The 26,100-nt window shown below is 44.8% G+C and overlaps 1 protein-coding gene across 2 annotated transcripts in view; it reads right to left on the bottom strand.

Annotated features, from left to right (window-relative positions):
* The window catches only part of SERTAD2 (SERTA domain containing 2), an 84,006-nt gene that overhangs the window by 15,723 nt on the left and 42,183 nt on the right, over positions 1 to 26,100 (bottom strand). The gene's annotated exons all lie outside the window — the stretch shown is intronic.

The following is a 26,100-nucleotide window of genomic DNA, read 5'->3' as shown; positions in this document are numbered from 1 at the left end:
CATAAATAAAATAACATCTTTTAAACGTGCAGCCCTACCGAGTTTGTCCAAAACATATTGTCACGTACGGCACACCTGTGAGCATGTGACCTGTAAATGGGACAAGGGTTAATACACACCGCTATCTAGCCGAGTCACTTTTTTCCACACATGGACCCTCAAATGACTAATATCTACCCTCAATCCGCTGCAATATACCACCTGTCACGAACAGCACACTTGTGAGCACGTGACTTAGATATGCAACCAGGGTTAATACACACGGCTAAACTAGCCAACTCACCTTTCTCCTCCGCAAGGTACTACAAATCATTTAATAATTACCCTTACTCTGTTACAATAATATCCGCCACCACCGCAAAAGATAAAATAAGAAATTATGTATTTGCCCGGGTCTTCGTCCCTGTTTACTAAAGAAAAACTACACACTTAACATTCCGAAAATGTCATTTACTCTCTACAAAGCGTGCAACAGTTCAAACAGAGCCTAAAGTATTACTTATTAAAGTTTCGCTTAAATATACAAAAAGCACAGTGCTTAGATTACAGAAAAAAAAGATTATTACAAGAACATACAGTTATAATAAATGCAGACAATTAAAAGAATAAACATAAGAATTTCCTACACATTACCACATGTAATAGGTTCTTCCCAGAGAGGTCACTGGCGTAGGAAAGATGAGAATTCACATGTCTGATACCAAAACACACCTCTGTTGAATTCTGATTTCATAATACCTTGGAAAGACCTATATACCCTTCTTCTCCCATTCAAACCAACATAAGCCCACCCGTCATCAATCAGCCACTTGGTTGACATTTTTATGACTTAAAAGAAAAACACCTTTCCTGGTGACTTTTAAATTTGACTAAATAAAAGACCTCATAACTGTATTCCTATAATACTTAGAATAAGGTGATTCATATCAATAGTTTCAGGCGACTTTGCCAAATGTAACAAGACTAATTTGGACCAGTGTGGTCCTAAGTTTGCGACAAATGAATATCTGTCCTCTTAAACATAAAGGGTTTGGCCTTATTGCATCTGTCTCTTTCCAACTGTTACAAATATCTATTCGTTGCTCTTCTAAAAAGGGGTCATCCCTTGATGTCTTAATATTGAATACATTTACTCTTTACCTTCGTAACTACGCCCCCTGACAGCGCCACAGGATGTCTTTGAAGGTGCATTTAAAAGGGTCTTGTTTGTTCTAGTGTCAGGGAAGTCATAGTTTAATCCTATCTCTGGCAAAACAGATGTTGACTCGAGATACTCAGTCCTGTACAACACAGGCCATAAAAACAATTTTGGTATTTAGTCAATGTAACCCATTCGCTGCCCAAGGGGTCAGCTTTGCAATGTGTTTCAGATTTTAATTTGATCGTTCATCATTTATAATGAATGACTGCAGGAGCTTCCTCTTTCATAGAAGTGTTAGTTTCAAATGATATTTTTTATGGCGTATTGTGAATGTTCTAAGAACTGCATTGTGACCGTTACCTCTAGATCCTTAGAATCACTGCAGCATTCTTGCATAGGTTATTGCCTGAGCCTCTAATAATTAGTCTATACACCACAGGATTCTTGTAGGGACCTAGAGTAATCATATTAACAGGGATAATGGTTCAGAAGCAACAAGGGGGCGGGTTTCCAGATTTACTTAGAGCAACAAAGTCAAAGCACCTTCAATATACAGTGCAACGTCATTAATATTGTGTATGGTCCCTGTCCATGGGGACACGAATAAATGATAATGGCGCTCATTATTCTACAACCTTGCTACCTCATCGCCCAGCCGCCCAAATCCAGCCCCTGAGTCATGGTAACCCATGCTGAGTAGCCATATAATACACCCCGATGTAATCTCCCTAGAAGCCAGCAAGGAGGGTTACACTTATATTTATCGGTTTCACTTATGAAGGCAAACAAAGATCAAAAGGAAAAATTGAGAACTGTCAAACAATCTTATCACCTTAAGATATTAAATAAAGATAGGTAAGTCAGATGTATTTAATTTAGTAAACATGCCACTGTCCTTCGTTTACTATAGCCCTGGAAGGGACTGCCTCTCTAAACTATCAAATAATGCTTAACATAGCAAAGAAGGAAAATCCAATATATTAGTATGTAGCACAGCACCTTTAAGTCTATAGAAGTCAACAAATAAATGGTCAATCCATTCAGTGCCACTAGATAAGGGTGTACCCATCTTAATTGGTCTTTCTGGTGTGATAGATTGCAATATGTTGTGCCAACATAGAATATCACTGAGACTCCATAGGATTCAGTGGCCGAGTCCTACTGGGACATGTTGTTATCATGTCTGTGGCTACATCTGTAACTTTCAGTTTCCTCTCACACTGAACAGGTTAGTAAGCAAGGGATCTCTGAGAAGAGGTCACAAGACACTGTAGGCATGTGATATCTAGCCTCTGTTTTGAAGATTAGTAGAAGAGAAACAATGAAAAATCTACCTTCCTCATTTCTGCCTCAGTGAAGAATCTTATGGAGAACCAATCCATGTGTATATAATCATGTTTTAAATGGCACACAGGGCTCTGGCGACATCATAATGGACAAGAGCAAAGGTCAAGTGCTTTGTGAAATGTCACTAGAAGCCAAGGTGCCATTTCCAGCCTCATTATGCACATGGTGGTGTCATTTATGTCCAACATAAAACCCCACTGCTGGATGCTATTTAAATAAACACAATTCTCTCTCTCTTTACGGTGCAATCTCTGGTAACCGACGTATATGCAACATTTTGTAATGAAATTACTACTCTTAACTAGCTCCAGTAAACAAATGGAACCAATGTAACTGCACACATTTGGTTTTGGTTGATTTTGTTTCTTAGCATGATTTTTTTCTGATCACGTTTCCCTGGACTCCATTTCTATTAATTGCTTATCAGAGAGACAATACAAATAATGTAGGGGAAGAAAGCAGGAATTTGACTTCCCGAAATTCTAATTTCTTGACCGCCGTCACACGGCAGTGCACACAATGTGTTACTCGTCAAGTCCTCCTCTGTAGGCCTTGCTTATTATTTTAACTGTGATCTCTCTCCCAGCTCCTTAAGGCTAACTCCGCCCTAAATCGTAGCATCACCTGGGCATATTTGTGCCCGACTTCAGGGCTCCGGGGTGGTCCCGTGGAGTTCACCCACGCTGCTCCTGTTTCCAAGGAACCCTGTTCATTGCTATTAAAAGATACCTTACATCTCCTGGACAAGAATACATAACAATATGGCTGCTGGATCTGTCTTCACCCCAAAAAAAAAAATGGCAGACATGGTCACCAGGGGCACCAAAAGAAACTTGGCTTAAGCCTTTTTCTTTGCCTTCTTCCAGAAAATCTAACATTTGTGGAACATCTGCTTCTTCTAATAAAATTCCTTGTGCAGAACACCACAATTAAACATGTTTCCATATTCTAGCATGTACTCTGCATTCTTTACTGGCTTTTATTAATGACTGGTTCAGAAATCCCTTCCTTCTTCATCTATCCGGCTCAATCTCCAAACTGCCAAGTGAGGATATTTTTTTTTTTTTACCCTGCCCACGGTACTGGTCCATGAATCAGAAGATCCTTCCTGTGCAGTAACATCCATGGGGACTCTATAGCCATGCTTGAGGCACGCTTTTCAGAAGTAAACTCGAAATGTATGTGTTTCTTGCCTGGCGCATCCCATTCTGTTTCTGTCATATTCTTGAGCAGCTAAGGAACCGGAACATATTGACCTTTAATTTGGAATGCCGTAAACATCTGGTCCTGCTTTTTCCTGGGTTTAACACTCTCCATCTCTAATTCCTGTCATGGGGCCTTGGCCGGCAAAATTTGGGGGCGGCAAAAATGTCCGCCCTATATACATTTTCCGCACTCTCGGGCCTGATGGGAAGTCACTTATATATAAATTCACTGTGGCGTCGCTGCGTCAAATGATGTCGTGTTACCATGGAAACGAGACAATTTGTGAAGTCGCTTTGGTGACATCCGCTGCGTTATTTGACACTGCGAATCGCAAAGGAGGAGGGCGGCAGAAAGGAGGCGGCTGGAATTCGAAATCCGCCGCTGCTGGCAGGGATCATGCAGCTCAGTATAGGTTCAGCAGAATAACAGATACAGACAGCTAATGGAGAAGGGACACTGCAAACAAAATCATTCAGGGTATGATGTCAGACCGCAGGATGCGCCATCGGGTACCAGTTCATGTAATTATCCTTGCCGCGCATTGCCTAGTCCAGGTACCCAGCTCTTCTAGGTTCACACGCATGTACGTCTTCGGAGCAATTTTACACTGGAGTCCTTCCCGTTATGGTTACAACGGGAAGGAGGAAGGTTTAACTGCCCTTTATATTCCCTGCGACAACAGGAACATCACCCCCGCAGGGAAATTCACGGTGATTGACCTCTAATGGTAGTGGGTCAATAAAATAACAAACGTTGCAGAACTTCACTTCGCACGTCCTGTATGGCAGATAGGACCAAAGACCACCGAATGATAACAGGCAGTGCTAGTCTTATGGAGCTAGAAGAGGTCAATTGCAAGTCCGTCATACGTAGAAGGAAAGAACTATTAGCCTATGGTGTGCACCGCCGTGTGAGAGAGACACTGAAAGTTTGCCTGTGCAGACTCTTGTTGAAAACACAGCAACATCAGACAATAGGGAGTTCTAATCGAACCTCTGCCATGTCTTAGCTTGGAATGTTAAAAATGAGCTGTAGAATAAATAATTAAATATACTCAGGATACATTTTTATCAAAATCCGACACATATATCACACAGATTTAATCCCTTAAATATGTCACTGCCATTAGTACACATTGTTCCTAAGAGTTGCTATCCCTTTAACTCTAGGTTCCTCTGCCTTGCTTTTGATGTTCACAAGGAGATGCTTGGAGACATTAGCTAGAGATGAACAACAAAATGGACAATGTACTTAAGCACTCTCTTCTGTATTTTAACAAGGTCAATAATGTAAATATAATTGGAACTAGAATAACCAGTTCCAGACTGGCTGACATTATAATGCAATTTTATAAAAAGTGATGGAGTATACATGCATGTATAAAATACTAAAGGGTAAATTCTATATACTGTAGTCTGAGAGACAGTTCTGACAAATTTCTGCTGACAGTTCCTATTGACTATGATGCTTTTTTTGCCACGGAGGTCCACTTTAGAGTTTATAGAACTTTATAGAACTTAGCCCAAAGTGTGGTATAGTGGCTAAGATACTGTATGTCCTTGAAGAGAGAAACTGTAGGTTTGATTCCATCGCTAGCCACTTGTTCCTAGATCTTTACCTCCCATTAACCAAGTTTTCTCTTCACTGTCCCTTGAAAGCTGGCTTTCCAAGCTACGTGTCTGAAGTGTGCAATAGGGATCACACACAAGAAATGACTTTATAAATGACTCTGAAGGCGTAGAACTGCACAAACTATTACTGTTTCTATTGTTATCATTATTAAATATAGTCTCCATTTATGGAATAGCATGCTGAAGCTCCATATTACAATATAAGAGCAGCGAATCATTATTTAGCATGGTGTTCGTACACAGCATACAAGAGGAGGAATAAGATGTGCTGCATGTTAACCAGTAAGACATGACTGGTTACAATAAATGTTCTTAGGGTGGCTTCATTTCGAGCAGTGGCTGTTATCTGCTCACGAATAAATGCACGGATGAGCAATGAAGAGTACATCTATTAATCTGGAAGAGGAGGTTTTTTTTTACTGTCAGTCACTTACAGGAAATGACCAGATATAGCAATTTGCCTATGGGAAATCGTTATAGTCTCTGCAGCAGTGGAAGTTAAAAAAATAAATAAAAATAACATGTCTTTGTCTCTCTCTCTCTCTCTCTCTCTCTAGAGAGAGAGAAAGTGTGTGTGTGTGTGTATAATAGAGCATTCTATGCTATCTCTACTTACGTAAGCCCTTCGGGGCAGGGACTCCTTTTCCTAATGTTACTTGTATGCCTGAAGTACTTCTGCCCATTATGTTATTTGTATTATTTGTTATTTTAAATTATTATGTTGCATGTATTACTGCTGTGAAGCACTAGGTACATTAATGGTGCTATATACAGCAGGGCCCCAGTCATGCAGCGGGTTCCGTTCCAAGGACCCGCTGCAAAGCGAAAATCGTCGGAAAGCGGATCCGGCGATTTTCGTTATGTGCGCATGCGCAGACCGGCAATGCGCCGTTCTACGCATGCGCAACTTCGGCAAAGCCCTTCATTCTGCGCATGCGCGACCCTGGACCGGCCGTTCTGCGCATGCGCGACATCGGACCGGCCCGTTCTGCGCATGTGCAACAATGGCGGCCCCCTCCTCGGTACCGCCGTATCGGCGGATCGCCGAAAAGCGGGGCGCCGAGAAGCGGGGCCTTCCTGTAACTAAAGATATACATACTGTACATATATATGTGTGCGTATGAGTGTACCACATACCCCAATACTACATGAAGACAAAAGCACAACAAGCACAAACAGATACAGAAGGTAATGAGGGCCGTGCCCATGAGAGCGTACACTCTAGAGGGGAGAAGGGGCAATGTTGAAACAAAAGGTAAAGTGGCTGCTCATTGTGGGATGGAGTTTGCCTCAGGATAGGGTTATGGCCCAGCCGCACAGCTGATCCCATTAAGGTGTGGGGGGTGAATGTTAGGGGGTGTTAGATAGCATGGAGTTTGGTCCAGCAGCGCAGCTGGTACCAATAGGGTCGGGGGTGGGGTGTATGTTAGGGGTATGCCAGGGGGAGAGCCTAACGGTGCATGGTAGGAAATTTCCGAGGGAGGGTGCAGCATGGGAGAAGTCTTGGCAGGAGTGAAAATAAGCCCGCATCCATGGCCGGCGAGACGGCGCGATCACAATGCCTTAAGGCAATGATCGCATTCATAGACCGCGCGGGTGCCAGCGCAAGGGGGTGCGCGGTGAGCGAGGATTCAAATACATTTGATTCCATGGCACGATGGACAGGTCACGTGAGTGGTTCGCCCAATGAGGGCGAACTAGCTCTGTGACGTTACGGCCATGACCCCCCGACATGCCTCCCCATCGCGTTTAGCCTGGCCACAAAACGCTCCCGCTATAACGCGGGTGACGTCACACGCACTGACGCGAGCGGTCAACATCGCCTAAGTAATAAGGCAGTTGAAGAGGCAGATATTATGGGCAGAATGGAGGGGGAGTTTAGGGGTGTATTTAGAGACGAGGGCTGAGATGGAAGGGGGCAACATCATTGAAAGCTTTGTAAGTCAGTGCTACGATATTAAATATAATTCTAGAAGATATTATATATTTATATATATATATATATATATATATATATATATATACATAAACACACACACACACACACGTAAAAACTATTCACACAGAATAAGTGTGCGTGTATATATATATATATATATATACATACACACACATACACACATATATACACATATACTCTTGATAAAGGCTCCGAAACGTTGAGTAATATATATATAGTATTCCAGGAACAAGGCACTCACATGTAAAGTTACAGGTGGAAATAGGGGGCAGGACGACCAGGTGTCAGCAATGCAGCACATCTGATATAGAAAAACAGGACATGCACTCCAAAATCCAAATTTATTACATACATACATGGCCCGACAAACTGGGCAAAAATCCACTCGCCCCCAAAAGTCAGTTGCCCCCCTTCACTCCCTCATTTCCCCCCCTCACGACACTTACCTGCGGAAGGGTCTGGCTACGGGGTCCAACAGAGTGGTGCGGCCACGTCATGTAGCATCTCATTGCCATGGCAACGCGGCGTCATTTGACGCCGTGCGGCCATTTTAACTGGAGCTGCAGGGGGAAAAGATGAATTTGCAGAAGAAGACGGAGAACACTGGGAGACGCCTCCGCAGGTAAGCAGTCGACAGCGGCCACAATGCAGTCGCCCTTGGCGACTGGGGCGAGTGCATTTGTCGACCCCTATATATACACAGGGCTCGACAAATGCGATCGCCCGAGGCACCTGCATTGTGGCCTCTGTCGACTGTTTACCTGCGGCAGTGTCCCCCGGTCTTCCCCGTCTTGATCTTTAAAATCATGTTTTTCTCCTGCAGCACTATTCAAAATGGCCGTGCAGACTCATATGATGCCACGTTGCCATGGTAACAGAACGCTGCGTGACATCACCACATCCCGGTGCCATGGCAACGCGGCATCGTATGCCATTTTGAATAGTGCTGTATGAGAAAAACATGATTTTTATGGCGACAAGACAGCAGAAGGCCGGCAGATGCTGTCAAGACCCCGCCGGTTGTAAGAACATTATAGAGTTATGAGGACAAAATGTATTTTGCAGGCATGAAATGCAAGTGCAAATATGCTATGGCCTCTAGAATGCCAATTTTTTAAAATAAATTGAAGTGTCACGAATGGCACACCTGTGAGCACGTTACTTGTATATATGACAAGGGTTAATACACAGCTATTTCGCTGATCCATTTTTCACCTATGCACGGTTCCTCATATGAATAATATCCCCTCTCAACCTGTCACAATAGATCTTTACTTCGCTGCCACCACCAAAGAGATATCAAGATTCACTTGTAGTCTTTGGTTCCTGTTTATCAAGCAAAATATGCACTTAACAAATCTGTTGTTGCAAAATGTGTCCGGAATCGTAACCACTCTTCTAAACATGCAAAGTTCATTCAATATCTTCTTAACCTTGCTACATTGGAAAACAGCATCAGCTCACCTTCTGGGCATTTCCTTTACCTATTCCCTCCCCCTCCCCACCCCCACCCCCCTCATCAATTTGTAATTACACTGTTATGGATAAAGAAAAAAAAATATTTTAAAAAGCTGGCTGGACATAAAAAATCAAATATCTTGATTTATATAATACTTTTGTAACTCTCCCTGCACATCTTCTAGGGAGATTACATTGGGGAGTATTATATGGCTGCTCCGCATGAGGTAGGAAGGTTGTAGAATAATGGGCACCAGGAACCTTTGAAGTACAAATGTCATTTCTTTGTGTCCCCATTGACAGGGAATGCTCATACACATTAATAATGTTGTACTGTATTTTATAACAGATATACATAAATCCAGTTCTTCCATCAGTGCCCACTCCTAACACTTCAATGAAGGTACTTTGACTTAGTTGCTCTGAGTAAATGTCGGACTCTGATCCGGAGCACCAGGTAGAACCCAGACTAGCAGCTTCTCTTTGGGAAGCTCAGCCATAACTATGTCCCACTGTACATCGTCACTGAAAAATAAACAATCATCTAGTTCTTCAGTGTGCCGTATATAGGCCTTGTTTTCCTTCTCAGAGTTCATAGGGCCTCCTGCTCATCATTGGTCCACCTTTCCCTGTCGGCCAGACACCATACGTGTCATACCAACTTCATGGCACCATCCTGCAGCAAATCTATGCTGCTGTGGGGTTTCCTCTGTGGGGATTTCCCCAGACTCAGGTCCCAGTCTATGCTATTACTTTAGAACCATTACTGATCTACGCTCCCCGAGGCTCCTTTCCTCATGTCCTCTTGGAACCTAACCTTCTAGAATAGTCCCTCCTCCTTAAATACCTGAGAGACGTCTGGATCTCCATAGCAACCCAGGATGGGACCCAGCATACAATAGCAATGCTAGTAACCCTTTAGGAGGGGGGTTACACGTAGAAGAACATTATTCATATCAATATTTTTGGCTGAATTTGTCGCATGTAAAGACGCTATTTTTTGACCGGCTTACTCCTAAATTTGAGTGACAAATGGATATCTGTCCTTTGCATCCACATAAACATAAAGGGGTCTGTATTGTTTGATTCATATGATCTAAAATGTTACAAAGATCTATGTTCTTCTTGCAAATTGCTGTCAACCCATGATATTTCACATTTAGCAAAATTACAAACATTTGACCTGTCGTCCTAGCCACACCCTCCGTTATTCTGCAGAACACCAAAGAATGCCTTTCAAGATGCATTACAAGGTTTCCGTTCATTTCTACGGTCAGAGAAAAATTGTGATGCCAGATTCCTAAAACCAGGTCTTGGCTTGAGATAACCTCAGTCCTATAAAAACAGATATAAAACAACAGGTACAGTCACATGATCGCGCCGGAGGGGCCATGGTCATGTGACTGCTCGGTTACTGTAGACGGAACGGAAAATATGAGCGTTGTGAATGTAGGCAAGTTTGAACATCTGTATTCGGTAATATACTAAACATTTTGAGTGCGGGAGGGGCCACTGAAAGGTTTAGTATAATACCGAATACAGATGTGCAAACCTTCCCACATTCGCTTCGCTCATATTTTACTCAACCTTTTGGAAATATTTGGTAAAAATAAAAAATATCACCCGTGAGCACATTAACATGTCTCAGACAGGTCTCGAAAATTCACCAGAAAAAGTTAGAGCACAATTGACAAACTCAATGTTTGATTGTGTCATTATCGCTGAAACGTCAAATTTCACCGGAGAAAAATGTACCCGGAGACGTGTGTTTTGCGGAGGGCAAGGGGATGGAGGAGGGCTCAAGAAGCCATTGACGCTCATCTATACAATACGTGGAGAGATACCTGTAAACATACCGGAGAAATATCCTCATTTGAATAAGCAAAGTATATTCAAATGATTTTAATTAGCACATTTCCCAAGTAACTCTCACTCTTCTCTTGGGAACATTTGAGGGACACAATTATTGCACACTATTTTAGGTCTGTTGTGGCTGTATGTAGCATGCAAGGGGCGGCCTCTCTAACGCCACGCCTATAGTGCCGTCAATGGCGACACGACGGGTGACGTCACCTGTTGCCGTCGCCACCGGCGAAAGTTATATTTCGCCGGGCGGCACGGGTTTCCGGCCATTTGATTGGTTCAAGGGCTGTCACATGAGACGACAGCCCTTGAAAAATCAAATTTTGCCGGCTACCAGTTTTTGCCACGACGTCGTCGCTCCGTCGCGCGCAATATAAGCGCACGCGGCGGCAATGCATTTGTTTTCAGGCGACGTCGCGTCGCCGTCACTATAATCGCCGCCTAACATTCACCCTAAACCTCTCCACCCTTCAGCACAAATCATTACAGATAATATCCATTGGGTAAACTAACATTCATTTTTCAATGGGTTCAATAATTAATGGGTTAAATTTTCATGAACTCGAAGTACTTTTCTATTGTCCGCAATGTTGAGTTAATATCAGTCACGGTAGTAGTCACTCGATCACACTGTAAGCTCCAACTTTACAACTAAAACTGTGATTCCCTGTGAGCCATTTACAGTGAGTTATTCCTCTTTGCGGCTGCTGTCTTCTCACTGCTAGTCCAAAGGTTGAACAAGAAGCATTAAATGGGGCAGGAGGAGTGCTGGCTTTCTGGTTAGCAAACAGTAACATGCAGCACTAATCACAAGTCATTTAAAGAGTCAGAATGAAAGTGAACTAAGGACAATGACATGTTTAATAGGCTAAATACAGCTGATTAAAGAAATGTCCATGGCAAACAAAGACTTTGAAGCGTTTTCACAATCTTATAGTAAATAAAAATATCACTTGTGAGCACATTCGCATGTCTCAGACAGGTCTGCAACCCTGCCTTTCACCATTACCTCTTAGCATACATTGCTTCCACTGCAGCCAGGGTTTCTGGGAAATGATATGCAAATGAGCATGCAGTGTCAACTTTTGCTTCCATTTTAGCATGGACCCTATAAGCTTATGCCTGCTGTATGACAAAGCTTTTCAGCACAGCCTGGGTTAAAGTGCAGAGCCAGTAAACCCACTCAGAGACAGCTTTTTCGACCTTTTGGGTTTCATCAGTGTGGGGCGGGTTCTACTGGCTTTGCAATATGAAGCTGGGATAGGTTTGCACCACACATTGAATAGGTTATGGTGTAAGTTATTAATACGGTTTTTACCCACCATAACTTATTTCAGGGGTGCGCAAACATCTGGCCCTGCGCCCCCCTGCCTACTCAGCCCCAGTACTCGCGCCACCCCTACCTGGTGTCAAATGACGCCGTGTTGCCATGGCGACGTATAGCCCGAAGCCGTCAGATAGGTGAGTTACAGAGGCGTTGCGCGCTCCCCGGCATTTCATTTAAATGCTTTGGGGAAGAGCGCGGGACCTCTGTAACCGCCGCGCCCACCCCAAAAATTCTCGTGCCCCCCAGTTTGCACACCCCTGACTTATTTAATGTGTGGTCACAACCTTTATCTAATTGATTGGTGATAAGACGGTTTGTGCGTCCTCAGATTTACTGGGAATTGTTCTTTGGGTTTTGTTCTTCGTGTTTAAGGTTGTCCTAATTCCCCATTGGGCAAACAGATACAAACATACTGTAAGTAGATGATACCCCTGATGGAAGTGAACCTGAAGAAAGGGAAACTACATTCTTACTATAATCTTCCTACAGAAGACAATTGCACAAATTATTTCCTTAATAATATATTTTATCACCAGCTATGGGGCACTGGACCTTCAAGCACGTCACTGCAAGAGCAATATTGCAATGCGTTGCAGGCCCCGTGCGGCAGGCAAGGGGTTAACATTGCGTTTGCTTGCCACCGACTTTAACCCCTTCAATGCCTAGTGGCACAAAAAAACGAGACGCAGCCGTTTTGTGCCCCGGGGTTATGTGACTGCTATTCCGCAGGCCACGTCGCCGTGTATCTCTGACTCTGGCACAATGAGCGCACCAAGAAGCCCTCGTCTTCTGTTTCCGACTGCTCCGTCTGTAGGACCAGCGGTATCCGGTCCAGACCGGCGCATCTGAGCTGAACGCCGATCGGAAAGCCTCGAGGGCCATGTGTGTCGGATCCTAGGGCAGCGAAGGGGTTAAAACACGTATGACATAATCAACCAACAAAGGCTCTGCTGTCTCAGATTCACAAAACGTGTGACCTCTGCTGTATGGCAGGGGCCTACCTCTCTCTAACACAGATGCTTATGTGTTCAGTCCCAACCTCCACCACTTACACTCGCATCACTTTAGTTTCCTGTGCGTCCACTTAATAGCAGTCATTATTGTATCACTTTGTACTTTCTGCATGCTTAAAGCTGCCATTCCCAGCCCGGTACCAGGGATGGCAGCGTGAATCCTTCTGCAACAACTTCAAGGCGCTTTATAAATAACAGTTTTGTATGACTGCCCCACAACTAACAATCATCTTCTCTCAAAATATGTGCAGTGAGCATAACAATGACACCTTTAAACCCCTCTCTAGCAGCAATGGGGTTAAAGACACTCAATGTTAGCGTTTATTTTCTATTTTAAAGTTTAGTGTTGTAATACTTTTGTACCTCTTTAATGAAGCAATTCTACCTGGTCCGAAGCCACCACTCAGGCAGTTTTAGTCCAAATACCCACATTGATTTTCGACCAAAAATGGTCCAAACAATCGTTTCGGACAACATAGAACAACCCCCTACAGTAAGTTATTTTTCTCAGAACTGTTACACCTCTGCATCCATGGTTAAAACACATTGTTTTTCTGAGGAGTGCTGTACTATTTAACCAGCTGCGTGTATTTCTACAGTCAGTGTAATATAATGAATCTAAATAGAGGCCCATGGTCTTAGAGCAGGAATGGACACCCCTTTGTTAGTGGAGTGGATGGATCACTTGCTTGTTTGTTCCCTGCCATAGGGAGTGCAAAGCAATGCACCAAATCCACCATTTCCCCTTGACTTGCGGTAACGCCGCTTACAACACCCAAAGCTCCTTCTTCTGAAAATCTAAACGTATATACAGTACAGTAGGTACAATCCCAGCGAGTGGCAGAGGTTACAGTTGTTACAATGGGGAAAGCATTTTGCCATTTAACAACGTCTCTATTATACTGTGCACCTTTTAGCTAATCATGAAATGCACTGCTGGTCCCTTCTAGGAAAGATAGAATTCATATGTATTATATACAGGGTTGCGCAAGCTTTTGAAGCTGCGCCCCCCTGCCTGCTCCCTTCACAGCTCGCGCCCCTCTTACCTCTTAGGTCGGCATCAAATGACGCGACGTCCTCTGCAACCGTCCGCGCCCCACCCCTGGGGGGTGCCCCCCCAGTTTGTGTACAACTGTATTAACCCCTTGAGCAGTTCCAATGTGCGGGGAAAAAGTTTCAGGCGAGGAGAATCCTGTTTGTGCAGCCAACACAACAAAGACAAACACATTCTTCGGAATGCAGGTCTCCTCTAGGACAGAGGTACAAAGTACATCTCAACTCACACGTTCATAATGCATTTCTCCATTTATTTACTGTACCCGATGAAAGGTCCATATGGGACCTGAAACGTTGTTCCTCCTCTGTTCTTGGCTGTCACATTAGATGGAGAATTGCATTATGAACGTGTGAGTAGAGATGCACCTTGTACCTCTGTCCTAGAGATCTGCATTTTGAAGAATTTGTTTAACTCATGGAGCGCCAGTGAGGTAATCAAAGCACTGATTTGTAATGTGGTGCCTGCCCCTCTGGTACTTTTTAATAAAGTTGTATTATTCCTGAACTTGGGAGTCTCTCAGAGCTACTCTCTGTGCCCTACAATGTCAGTGGACTCTTCGGTTCCCCCACTTCGCTTGACAAAAAAAAAAAATCATTGAGGTCGGCCGCTGATGATGATCAGGAGATGATGTTGCGGCTTTCGATTGGTGACCCTTGTGGCCATGTTTGCAGTCTGGCAGCCATGTTTGCAGTCTGGCAGCCATGTTTACAGTCCCACAGCCATGTTTGTAGTTTGTGTCAAAAACGGCACACAAAACAAATACAAATATGGAGGGGGGCCCTTCGGACGCCGGGGGACCGTAGATGAGTTACAGGGGATTTCCCATTTCATGTAAGCTTAAAAAATGGCAATTTAAGGTGAAATGCTGCTTAAAGGCATTTATTCCCACAACTCCGCGCAGTAAACTTTCATTATGGAATAAATAACACTTGCTGGTTTTTTTGCTAGGGAATATTTATGTACTTATACCTAACTGAATAGGAAATGCTATGATGACTGCACCATTGTAACAATATGGGCATAGATAGTGTGACCAGATGTCCCAGTTTAGCTGGGACAGTCCCGGTTTTTAGGGCTCTGTCTCGACTTTTTCAGCTGCTGTCTCGGTTTTGTACTCCCTGTCGAGCGCCGACTGCGCATGCGTGGTCGGCACTTGCTGATGCCCATGCGCGACCGGCACGCTCTGATCGTGCATGCACATGAGCGACCAGCAAACACCATTCGCGGTCAGCAAGCACTCTTTGCGCAGGCACAGTCAGCGCTCGCCGTTCTCGCATGCGCAGTCGGCAAGCGCCAACTGTGCATAAGTGACATTTGTCCAGGTTTTTCCCGGGACAAATATGGCCACCTCAGGCATAGAGCAATGATCAGTGTTAGCAATTTCACAAAAGGTGTTTTAGAACCCCATAAAAAAGATCATTTTGCAGTGATATCCCTCCAAGGTGGAGACCTAGTGAGTGGGACTAAATCTTAGGCCGCGCTTATAGTGTGCGCGACAGCGACGCGACGGATGACGTCACCTGTCGCCATCCACGAAAGTTGTATTTCGCTTTGCAGCGACGTCGCTGGCGACTTGCCCATCGATTGGTTCAGAGGCTGACACATGTGGCGACAGCCTCTGAAAAATCAAATTTGACCGGCTTCCAAATTTCGCGCCACCACGTCGCTCCCGTCGCGTCGCGCTTACTATAAGCGCACGCGACGGCGGCAATACATTTGTTTTCCTGCGACATCGCATCGCCGGCACCATAAGCGCAGCCTTACACAGCAGAGCACCCCCATCCCTGAAAAGCTGCGCGTTCCCAGCCCAGCTAACCAATACGCCACAGCAATTAACAGGCGAGATCTCACTCTCAATAGCAATTGCCAGGGTTTAGTAGCAGTTAGGGATAATCCCGCGCAGTCGGACAGTTTCATTTCTTAGGGGCCTCTGAATGGGAAAGTGTTTGTGAATCAAGTGTCTTCTTTACCCTTATCCCCACCCTGTCCTTATCACAGAACCAATCACGTTAAGGGGAGGAGGGACTCTGGCTGCACAAGCGCATACTGATCTTGCAGTGATCTCACACATTAGGGAGCAGCCAGAGGAAATCCAGCCCCTCCCAAGTCTAACTTTAACAAATACATTAAAAAAAAATACTTATATATTTTTTATCAATTCCCTAGACGAGATCCCTTAAACATGTCACTGCAATTAGTTCATATTGGTCCTAGGAGGGGCTGCCCCTTTAAAGGCAGGGGGGTCAGCAACTGTATGTTTCAAAAACCCAATGTGTTGTTGCCTCTTCTTGTTTAACCGGTGAAAGCTGGGCAGCCACACTCACTATTGCCATACCGTTGCTTTTTATAGGTGGTTCTATCTATTCTTTATGCCAGCGGTGCGCAAACTGGGGGGCGCGAGACTGCCTATGGGGGATGGGAGCGCGCGGTTTACAGAGGCCCCGCGCGCTTCCCAAAGGCACTCAAATTAAGTGCCGGGGGAGCTGCAGGGCCTCTGTAAACCATTACTTACCTTGGCTCCTTGGTTCAAATGACGCCGCGAGGTCATGTGACGTCACGTTGCTGCTGTATGGCAACTTGACGTCATGACGCCAGAGCCGAGGTAAGTGGGGGTGAGGGAGGGGCGCGGGGGTGAGGTGTTCCGCCAGCAGGGGGGCGCAGGGAAGAAAGTTTGCGCCCCCCTGCTTTATGCAATATTCCTTTTTGCTGGTATACGCTGTATCACTATTTGTACACGCCAGCCATTCACTTTGCCACCTGAATGCCCTCACTGTGCTTTTCTGTGTGAAGTGCACCAGGGTTGTTGTTTAAAAAGCCGAGTCGTCTCTTTAAGAGAGAGCACAAGAGCCTATTCATAACTACATATGGGCAAAAGGTCAATTTCTCTCTCTCTCTCCCTTTGCGAAAACTTTCGTGATATTGTCGTCATTTTCCAAGAACTTTTTGCTCCGATGGAAATATGGAGAGAAAAAAAAAATGGCAAAAGCGAAGCAAACGTGGACGTAAAGTAACCCATTCTAGTAAACGGCGCAGGGAGCAGGGGAATGGGACGGGGTAAACATCTTGTAACGCCAACTTAAACCCTACATTGCCCGAGGGGCCAGCAAAAAGTGGGCCGTGAATGGGGTTAATGACGTTCCCTGACGTTTGTAGCTGGCGATCTGTAATGCCAGCACCTGATACTCATTAGCCGCGTCGCATAATTCACACACAAAAAAAACGCGGATCCACATATAGACCCGCTGACGTGTTCATAGGTAACCTGATGCATTGGAACGGGACATTTGGTCGCAACTCGCCACGGGCGGTTCCTTTGCCGCCGCCGCACACTCAGCCACCGGCTGTACCGCCAATAAAGTAAGTTAACTTAAGGTGGTGTAGCGGTTAGGGGAACGAGTTAAGGGTAAGGGGTTGTAGGGTAACTAACAACTGTTTGACTGATCCCAAGCAGTATAGTGTCCAGAGCTTGTTGGGCAGGAACACACGCTAAATAAGTAACAATAAGGCCCCAAAGTGCCCCTCAGTGTGTGCAACTAGTGCAGTAACTTTCAAAAGTCACACCCCACAATATCCTGCCACCTTGGATGCAAAGCATTGTGGGGAGAGACTTTGGAAGCTCGTGCTGTAATTGACAGCTATACCACACACACTAGGGTGCAGTTTAGGACCTTACTAAGGGCACAGTCCTTCAGCCATTACATTTTGTGTGTGACCCCCTTGGACCACACCTCCCAAACCCCCTGTTGAGAATCAGTGATCTATTCTGAACAAAGATACGTTCGTAAGCTCAATGATGTACACAGCTTTGCACAGTCACATGTGTACAAAGATACAGACAGGCTCACACGTGCTTATATGCCATTATCTGGTGCTGAAACTGTAAGGCTGCGTCCATAGAAGGACTGTCCACGCTGAGCCGTGCGGACGCTGCGCGATGAACCCCGTCATCCTCAATGAGGACGTCTTGAGAGGGGGCTCCCGCGTGCGTCCGCAGGCGTGCTGAGGCGCAGGGATTTTCAGCCGACAGCAGAACCTGACAACCTCCAATCAGAGCGAAGCAGCGTCAACGTCAAGGCGCCGTGACGTCGGCGCTTCGCGGGCTATTGGCCCCGTGACGTCAGTGCCCCGCCTCCCGATCGCGCACGCTGGCTCCCCCCTCTATGGACGCAGCCTACGCCGCGGCTTTATGCTTAGGGATGCCGCACCCACGAGGAGGGAAAAGAGATGCCCGGTCACGTTTCAATTTATATATACTAAACCCCAATATGTACTTTGTATACGTTTGGACATCTTTAAAGGCGCAGCCCCTCCACGGAGAGGTTTAAATCACGTTGAGTGATCTATTTTTAATCAGACACCTATATTTGTTAATATGCCAACCTGACTGCGGAGTTCCCCTTCAATTAACTTATTGTGTAACGCCACTGGGCAATTTGTGCCCTTGAAAGGCGGATGTGACGTCTGTGTTCCCCGGCTTGGTGCTCACAGGGGGAAGGAAAGGTGTGGAGGGGACAGATGCTATTTAGGTCTCCGTTAAAAAGATTTCTTTTTTTTAAAGGCAATTTGTTGAGTATTAGTTGTGTGGAAACTAAGCAAAAATGACATGCAGCGCGCCAGCTCACATGTTCAAACTTTGCTTCGTCTCTTGCAAAAGTTGTGTAAAATCCCACCAACCCCACACTTTTGCCTCACTTCAAGTACCTGGAACGTGAGAACATTTGGTGTAAATTTCATGCAAACAGCAACTTTTGGGGCTTTTTTCATAAATTCATGGAGTTCGGCATATACACTTTTTTTTCTTTTTTTTAACAAATGCTGGGAGGACAAGTCCATTGAAACCCCCCCCCCCCCCCCCGCCTGACCTGAGCAAGGTCCCTTTGTAAAAAGCTGGTCTTAAAAATAAACAGTACTGTATGTAGGTTGAACTCATTCATTGCCCATCTTCAAATTGTAGGGACTCCATTTCAGAACGAGCCCCGATTGGCATTTCATTTTGATGATATTTGATGCCGTGTTATCCGGCCGTAACTTGTTTAAAAAAAAAAAAAAACCTAGTGAGCCGGTTTCAAAAATCACTTAAACCCTTCACTGTCGGAAGCCGCACCCCCTCACGGAAGCAAAGGGGTTAATATGGAATGGGTCTTCCCATAGGCTATTTTAGTAGGGCAAACGCAGAGGAGAAACGCTTTAGGCCTCGTCCAGGGAGATGCTGAGCGAGTGTGTGCGCTCGTGCTGGCCGCGATCAAACACATTGTTGCAATGTGTGTGGCCAGCGTGAGCGAGCGCCTGCGCACGCACGGCGCTTACCTGCTTGCCGAAGCAAGCAAATTTGAATATGCCGCTCGCTGGTGTGTCACGTGAGAGGTTCGCCCAATGAGGGCGAACCAGCTCCGTGATGTCATGGCTGCGCCCCCCGCGCGCGCACCTTTTTGGCTACAAATCGCCCGGCCGAGCGGAGCGCGTGACATCGCCGCACACGAGCGCCTGCTCGCTTGCTCCCTGCCTGGCTGCAGCCAAAGGCTGGGGCCTTGGTGCCTTCGCCCGTGCGGAGGCGTGTCCGGCCGTGACGTCACCCGCGTGAAGCGGGTGCGTTTTGTGGCCAGTGGAGACGCGCAATGCCGTGCCGTGGGGGGCGTCACGGTGCTTGTTCGCCCTCATTGGGCAAACCGCTCTATGTGACCGGCCTGTCGCGCCAAGAAATCAGTTTCAACTCCCGCCCGCACCCCGCATGGACGCGATCACAGCCTTAAGGCAGTCTGATCGCTCAGCGTGCGGACGCCTCTGCACGGTCTGCGGCACCATGGCCCCAGCCTTAGAGATCAGGAAGAAATCTCACGTGGCGATTAGTGAGTAATGATGCTGGACAAATGACTGGGATGGGGGTCCATGCCTTTTCCGACACTTTCCTTTATTTTAATCCTGAATATTTCAATATAATTTATTTTTAATTTTTTTCCCCCCTTTGCTTTGGGATCTTGCAATGCCTGCGTGTTTCCAGCCAAATACCCACCTCCTCCTCCTCTCAGGCCCGAGCGCTTGTTTACAAGGAACGTTTAGCCCAACACACCGTGACGCCAACGTGTGTAGGGACTCGACAAGAAGAAAAAAACAACTGAAAGAAATGGTCATATATTAACTCCTTCAGTGCCAGATGGGGCTGCAACACATCGCTGGGCAATCAATTGCCCGATCCTCCAACGCTCAAGCGGTTAAAATCTATTGCTGGGATAAGGACTCAGCATGTGCGCATATCATTGCAGAAGGGCGGCAAGGGTATTTTACTTGTATGACGCCAACATCTTCAGCAGCGCAGTACCAGGTGGGAGGGAGGACAACAACATGGTATGACAAAGGAGGACATATATGTTAAGACAAACTGAAAACATAGGCAGGCGGCCCCTACCCCAAGCAGCTTACAATCTAAAAAAAAAATGACCCTGGTAAGTTAAATGCTCATATATTTTGTGCCCTTAGCGGGACTGGCGCCTAACCTTCCGAGGTGGTGCAAGCATTATTGGCACTGAATGGGTTTCAATATGTAGCAACTGGCCAATAATGTGAACGTCTTCCCGATGTTTATATTTAATGGATGATACAGAAAGAATTCATAAGCAAGGTGTAACGCCCCCACAGATACACATACATTTCTAACAGTATGGAAAGGATGCCTTGTTAATGGGCCCATTTATTGCTTACCCATGGGACGTGTTGTTATTGTGGGGGGATTAAAACTGGCATCATGCTGTATGGCTAGTGGGACCGTGTGCACTATTTCATATACTGCTACCCTGCTTTTGTCATATAATAGATAATGACTGTTTTTTTTTTTAAACATTATGTTACAACAAAATTATAAGCAATTAAGGCAGGGGTTCTCAACTCCAGTCCTCAAGCGCCCCCCGTCAGGTTTTCAGCTTCAGCATAGGTGGCTCAGTCAAAGACTTTGCCTCTGATTGAGCCACCTGTGCTGAAGCAGGGATATGCTCAAAACCTGACCTTTTGTGGGGAGGGGCTTGCCGACTGGACTACCCTGAATTAAGGTTTTGTGAGCGAACTAGAAAGTCAAGAGTGCTTGGAAAGCTTGTTCTCTGCCTTTACAATCAGCTGCATTTTTGCTAAGAACGCCGCCAATTATTTTTGGCCATTAAGACCTTGTTGCTAGTTGCTGCTGGCTGCTTTTCTTTTCTATGCTTTTTTATTTAATGGATGTTAGCATTAAGCTAATCTCCCCTATTTACAGCAAGTAAAAGTGACGTTGCCATTTTTTTTTTTAAAGTGACATCTTTTCTGAGGTAAGAATCACAGATGCAACACTTAAAAAAAAAATAAAAGTCTACAAACAACTTTCTAGGACCGGACTATAATTATTGGGGTTTAACCCAACAGCGCACGTTTCTTCGCGGAGTATTCCCAGCAGTAACGTCCATGTTAATTGGAAAGTAAGACAAAACCTTCTTTAACAAATAAGCAGTGTAATTATAAAGCGAGTTAATAGCGTAGAGCCAGCTAATGTGTTCCAGTGATATTTTGAAACTGTAATCCGATACTACTGTTTCCATCCTGGTGTTCAGCCCGTCTCTCCCTTGTTGCATGCTGTACTATTTGGAGCCCAGGGGGGGGGGGCGAAGCAAGATCTTGATGTTTATTAATGTTGAGGCGCTGGATTGTGACTGCGATGTGCATTGCACAGCACACACGCCAGCCTATCCACGCGGCTCCCTCACCGCACCAGCCGGCTCAGGCGGTTTACCTTTGCAAGCATGGGAGCGACGCGCTGATTACGTCGCTAAATCAGGTTAAATGGTTTGTCGAAGTATCCTTCGCTGCCAGTGCACAGCAATGAGTTTGTGGCCCATCTAGCCGCAAAGGGGTTAAAAAGCAGTGGGACTGGTTTTCTGAATGCAGAATAACATCCTTCTAACATATGGTGGATTTAAGTTTAAAGCAGCATTTCAAGCTGCCGATATTAAAAAAATTTTTTTTAATTTTTCCCCCCTTTTAATATTTGTATCAATACAATCCACACAATGATAAGTAATTAGCTAAGTTGCTGATTGATCCGTTCTCCTGTGATCGATCGACGAAGATTTGGCTCGGGGGTTCACTAAATGACTGTCAGTGCAGCAGAAGAGGATCAAAGATGCAAAGTTATGTGCGGAAGATCACTGGACCAGGCAGTCACTAGATACAATTGGTGCACTGCTAGAGAAAGGGCAGGGCTCAAAAAGGGGTGTGCCAGAGCCTGTTTCAGGAGAGGAAGGGGATGCGACTTTGCAAATGGTTGCTATAGAAACAAAAAATGCCTGTTATGTTATAATACATTAAACATGTAATTCACAATACTTGTAGCATTTTTCTTTTACAGTACAGAACTGATTTATTTTAAAAAAAAATACACACACGTAGGATATGGCTTGGTCTGCAGCTTTAAAATGCAGGACACAGGAGCTGTTCTCAAAATAGAAAGTTTAGGCAAAGATACCAAATGGTCCAGTTTACCCAGGACTAGAGTTGCTAGGTGTCCAGTAATGAACCGGACTGTCCCGTATTTAGACACTGTACGGTAAAAAATGAGAGGTAATACTGGCCATGCTTGTGTATACCGGTATTACCTCTCTGGACATAGAGAGAGACCTGACCGGCTTGGGGGAGCCGCGGGATTTCCCTGAGCAGAAAGAAATCAGGGCTGTTGCTGGGCAGCTTTCTCCATCCTGATTGGCTGCTGCTGGGTAATGCAGCCAATCAGGAGAAGGTGTCAGGAGCCTGAGGCCACAGAGAGGAGGAAACAGCATGGAGCAGAGAGGTATGTATGTTTCGAGCGTGCGTGCGTGTGTGTCTTGTGCACGTCGCACCTTTCCCCAGTGTCCAGTATTTTTGGAGAAGCCACCTGGCAACCCTAACCATGACCGTCCCCCAGTTGGCCAAGGTTTGTATAAAAGTACGAAGCAACAAGGATTGGATCAGCACACACAGGTTTCTGTTAGAACATTACAGTAACCATTTGGCTTGTTTCAGGCTTCCCTTAATATTAACTTCATTTGGAGGTGTTACAGAACTGTCCAAAAAATAGGTTAGATGTAATAAGGTTAGACCTCTACTGCTCGCTAGCTCCAAACCAGGGGTAAGCCAACTCCAGTCCTCAAGACCCCCCCCCCCCCCAAACAGGTCAGGTTTTCAGGATATCCCTGCTTCAGCATAGGTGGCTCAATCAGTGGCTCAGTCTTAGACTGACATATGTGCTGAAGCAGGGATATCCTGAAAACCTGACCTGTTGGTAGTTCTTGCGGACTGAAGTTGGTCACCCCTGCTCTAAAGCCACATTTCAGGGCTCCTAGCCCCTTCACCTGGCTTCAGAAAAAAAGTATAAACAGGTCACGATTAACTGCAGCAAAAAGCCCAGTGGCAGAAAGAAGGATCGGACTAAGTTTTCTGACACCCTAAATTAAGTATCAAAAGTTACATTTTCACAGCATTCCCCTCAATCTCCCATCGTTGGATGGCTCACATACTGTAGCATGTCCTGGTTAAGCTTTGCAGACATTTGATAGCTTTAGGTTTCTGACATAAAACAAAATTGTGCTGTTTCAGCTCACATTTCTAGATAAGGTTTATTAAAATGTAACACTAACAGAAGTAGAGTAAAGTATAAGTGGCTGCAAGTATGAAGAGCAATAGTTCATGTTCTTCCATTTTAGAGCAGCAAAACATGAAAAATGTAAAAATAATTTTTTTTTTTAAATAAATCAGTTCTGTAGCATTAGATAACGGTCTGCATTTTTTTTTTTTAAACTCCTAAACTATCTTTTTTTAATGTAATCTGCAGCAACCATTTAGAGAGTCATACCCACTATCTGAAACCGGCTCTGACACACCTTTTTTTAGCTCTGCCCTTTGGCAACAAAGTATCACAAACAGATCTGTTGCGGTTTTCCAAACAGCAGACTGTCTATTTCTCTGAGAGCTGTAACAATAATGTGTTACATTTAGTAATATGTAACATTATATCAGCTGCAGCATTTCACAGACTGCAGCACAATGTTAGAAGGCGGCCATTTCGTTAGTCACACAATAAGGATTTTGACAGATTTATAACAGGAGCACCAAACAATTGCCAGTTTAGGTAAGAATTTAAAATAATACATTGTCACATGATAAGAGTTCTCCTCTCTTCCTCAGGTCAGCTATATATATATATGGAATTTATTTATTTATAAAATATTTTACCAGGAAGTAATACATTGAGAGTTACCTCTCGTTTTCAAGTATGTCCTGGGCACAGAGTTAAGACAAATAATACATGGTTACAAGTACAGTTACATAAATGAACAGGGTATACATTATATACAAGACATTGCGTGCACAGTTAAAGAAAATATATATTATGAGCGTATGAAACAGTTACAGACCAGGTTAAAATGTGAGACAGCCTTAGATTTGAATGTAGTATTGCTGCTTTAAATACTAATAACTTTAGTTAGGAATGAAAAAAAAAAGTATCTGAATGAACCCTTTTGAACCAGAGTCGTTGAAAGATTAATTCTCTCTAAGGCCCCTATTACGTATATTGTGAAGCCGTCTTGTCGTTTTGGAGAAGAGTTCAGCATAAGATAAGGAAGATGATCCAGGCACTGGGACTTTGCAAAGTGGTGATTTATTACACCTAAAGAACCAACGTTTCGACTGCCACGCAGTCTTTATCAAGGTGAGGGCTGACATGTGCACAAAGACCAACATATTTATACCCCTTAACTCATCCAACTAGATGTACTGCAGCTGGTTTTTCAGCGCGAAATCGGACTCCGCTGTGACGTCATGGCTGCGACGGAGGTCCACGCATGCACAAGACACACCTCTGTGAGCCCGGCGAATGCGTGCGGATCAGTGTCAGAATGCACCATGCATCTCGGCGGCCCCCAGATCTCCTCCCTTCCGCAGCCATGGTAACATGATGCTAAAAAATGCATCATGTTTGGCGATCGGGCACAGCACATCATAATAAGGGAGAGGGAGTGGCTCAGTGAGTAACCACACTGATTAGCACTGAGAGTTTGTAGCAGGGGAGCCTGGTTCAATTCCCGGTGTCAGCTCCTTGTGACCTTGGGCAAGTCTCTTTAACTCCCTGTGCCTCAGGCACCAAAAAAACCCCCATAGATTGTAAGCTCCACGGGGCACAGACCTGTGCCTGCAAAATGTCTCTGTAAAGCTCTACGTGAAACTAGCAGCGCTATACAAGAACATGCTATTATTAATAAAAGCACCAGCCCAAGTAATGAGAACAAAAGCTAAAGAACCAATGGAGAGCAAACTATGTACCACCATATATACCCATAAGTAAGGGTCTAAAGCCCATAAGAGCATAAATCACAAACATATACAACTGGAAAATTATACTAAAGTACTAAACTAAATAATCAAGTCAACATAGTACATTAAATAGAACCCAAAAGGACAGGACATACTACACTAACGAACAAACATAAAGACAAACAAAGAAGTGTCTGGGGGATAAAGCTAATTACTATGAGAATAATAATAAGATATCCCTAATCCAAGGATAGAACTTCCAGTATGTATATCAGCCAAATACCGAAGCTGACGGAGGTGTCCATGCGCAGATCCACCACTGCAGCAACCCCAACGCCTGTCAAGAAAGCATTTTAACTTTAACTGTTCGTTGAGTCCACCTCCATTTTGACGTCCACAAAAAAATATATCCAATATACTTCCCTTCTAAGCAAAGCTGTATCTCTATCTACGGCACCTCTTAGAGGTGGTACAGTCTCAATTCCCATTATCTTCATCGCTGATATAGGATGTTTGTGTTGGGCCCAAATGTCGTACAAGTACCGTGGGTTCTGTACCCTTCTTAATGACGCTCTTGTGCTCTATAAAGCGCTGTTTGAGCAGCCTTGTCGTTTTGCCGACATATAGGAGGAGCACACATGGGCACTTGGTAAAATATGCAACACGTGTAGATCTACACGTAATCCTATGTTTGATTTTAATACTTTCACCAGTACGAGGATGACAAAAAGTATCCCCAGTGCAGAGACTATTGCATATAGAGCAATTACAGCATCTGTAATTCCCTGGCTTT

Source organism: Ascaphus truei, chromosome 4, assembly GCF_040206685.1.
Source record: "Ascaphus truei isolate aAscTru1 chromosome 4, aAscTru1.hap1, whole genome shotgun sequence".
NCBI lineage: Eukaryota > Metazoa > Chordata > Amphibia > Anura > Ascaphidae > Ascaphus > Ascaphus truei.
The sequence above is the reverse complement of the archived record's forward strand: the minus strand, read 5'-3'. Positions and strand labels throughout refer to the sequence as shown.